Source organism: Mandrillus leucophaeus, unplaced genomic scaffold, assembly GCF_000951045.1.
Source record: "Mandrillus leucophaeus isolate KB7577 unplaced genomic scaffold, Mleu.le_1.0 Scaffold661, whole genome shotgun sequence".
NCBI lineage: Eukaryota > Metazoa > Chordata > Mammalia > Primates > Cercopithecidae > Mandrillus > Mandrillus leucophaeus.
Genome location: NW_012107153.1, coordinates 1,075,434 through 1,078,292, shown reverse-complemented (window position 1 = coordinate 1,078,292; position 2,859 = coordinate 1,075,434).

Genomic DNA, 2,859 nt, shown 5'->3' with positions numbered 1-2,859 from the left:
CTCTTGTTGCCCAGCCTGGAGCCTTGGCCTGCCTCAGCTTCCTGAGTAGCTGGGATTTCAGGTGCATGCCACCACGCCTGGCTAATTTTTTGTATTTTTTTAGGTAGAGAAGGGATTTCACCATGTTGACCAGGCTGGTCTTGAATTCCTAACCTCAGGTGATCCTCCCACCTCGGCCTCCCAAAGGGTTGGAATTACAGGCGTGAGCCGCCTCGCCCAGCCCTACTTTTGTTTTTTATCATTTCCACTCTGTATTCTTTGGTTGAAAGTTACTATGCCCAGTTTATAGTAGGAAGTGGGTAGTTGTGTGCTCCATCTCCTGAAAGGTAGAGTATCTACATACATTATTTAGAATACTCCTGCATGGTGTACTTATTCCTTCTCCTTCATTACTTTTTCTTCTTTTAGAGACAGAATCTCAAGAGCCCACTGCAGGCTTTGAACACCTGGACTCAGGTGGCACTCCCACCTCAGCCTCCCAAGTAGGTGGAATTGCAGGTGTGTGTCACCATGCCTGGCTTCATTTCTTTATTTAATCATTTCTTTTTTTCTTTCTTTCTTTTTTGAAACAGAGTTTTGCTCTTGTTGCCCAGGCTGGAGTGCAATGGTGCCATCTCGGCTCACTGCAACCTCCGCCTCCCAGGTTCAAGTGATTCTTCTGCCTCAACCTCCTGAGTAGCTGGGATTACAGGCATGTGCCAACACACCCGGCTAATTTTGTATTTTTAGTTTAGATGGGGTTTCACCATGTTGGTCAGGCTGGTTTTGAACTTCCAACCTCAGGTGATCCGCCTCCCAAAGTGCTGGGATTATTAGGCGTGAGCCACCGTGCCCGACCTCAATCATTTATTTCTATCAGTATGCACTCATGGAAAAATACTACTTTATTTTGTTGCTCAAATTGCCCAACTTTGGCTGAAGGGAATTATTTTAGCTGACTCCTGTGTTCCTTTCACATACCTCCATCATTGTGGGGTTTTTTTTTTCCCTTTGTTTTCTTATTTCTTTTTAGCACATTCTTACTTTCTGGCAGTACAAGATGGTCCAGGTTCACCTTATGTATTTCCTGTACCATTTCTGGAATTAGCTATTTCTCCAAGGAGCCCTGGTTCCTTTTAGTGGGGAGTGGGATTAGAAACCAAGATCTGAGTGGTAGGTGTGCCTGTTGCTACTGGGTTGTCATTGCTTTTAGACTCAAATAACAGAGCAAGAAGATATGTGTGTATGTCTACTAACCCATGTATATACACATACTCGAATATTTCTGATGTAAACATCAGTATCTATCCATCTATATATATATACACATATACATATATACACATATACATATATATACACATATGTGTATCCACCTTGTGATCCACCTGCCTTGACCTCCCAAAGGGCTGGGATTACAGGCGTGAGCCACCACACCTGCATAATTTTTTGTTTTGTTTTGTTTTGTTTTTTGAGACAGAGTTTCGCTCTTGTTGCCCAGGCTGGAGTGCAATGACATGATCTCAGCTCACTGCAACCTCTGCTTCCTGGGTTCAAGAGATTCTCCTGCCTCAGCCTCCTGAATAGCTGGGATTACAGGCATGGGCCACCACACCTGGCTAATTTTGTATTTTTAGTAGAGACAGGGTTTCTCCATGTTGGTCAGGCTGGTCTCAAACTCCTGACGTCAGGTGATCTGCCTGCCTCAGCCTCCCAAAGTGCTGGGATTACAGGTGTGAGCCACCATGCCCAGCCCCGGCTAATTTTTTTTTGGTATATTTAGTAGAGATGTAGAGATGGGGTTTCACCATGTTGGACAGGTTGGTCAAGAACTGCTGACCTAGTGATCTGCCAGCCTTGGCCTCCCAAAGCACTGGGATTACAGGCGTGAGCCACCGTGCCTCGTCCCCCCCTTTTTTTTTTTTTGAGACAGAGTCTCACTCTGTCACCAAGGCTGAAGTACAGTGGCACAATCTTGGCTCATTGCAACCTCTGTCTTCCAGGTTCTAGTGATTCTCATGCCTCAACCTCCCCAGTAGCTGGAACTGAAACCACAGGTGTACACCACCACACCTTGCTATTTTTTTTTTTTTTTTTTTTTTTTTTAGTAGAGATGGGGTTTCACCATTTTGGCCAGGCTGGTCTCAAACTCCTGACCTTAGGTAATCTACCCACCTTGGCCTCCCAAAGTGTTGGCATTACAGGCGTGAGCCACCACACCCACCAATATCTATATATATATTTTTTGAGGCAGGGTCTTGCTGTGTCACCCAGGCTGGAGTACAGTCGTGCCATCTTTGCTCACTGCAACCTCTACCTCTTAGGCTCAAGCGACCCTCCCACTTCAGCCTCCTGAGTAGCTGGGACTATAGGCACACACCACCATGCCCAGCTAAATTTTTTTTTCTTTGTAATTTTGTAGAGACAGGGCTTTGCTGTGTTGCCCAGGCTGGTCTTGAACTCCTGAGTTTAATCAGTGGGCCCATCTTGGCCTCCCAAAGTGCTTGGATTACAGGTGTGAGCCACTGCACCCAGCACAGTATCTATATTAACCCAAAGAATTCATACTGATGTATCCAACTCTAATCCATTATCACATGGTTCATTCTAGCCTCTTCCTGTTGCCTATCTGTACCTCCCACTCCAACAGTAAGAAACATGGCTCCCACCATCCACTATCCATTTACTTATTATTGAATCCCAGTATATACATACAGCAATTTCAGAATTGTTAAGCCTTATCTTCTTGGGAAACAACTTTGACAACTACAGTACAGTGCTTATGCACAGTTCTTTTTGTCTTTAGTCTTACAGACCTCACTCATTTCCAATAGTACTTGCATTAGCACCTTTCCTCCCACCCTCTTCATTGAGGTTATG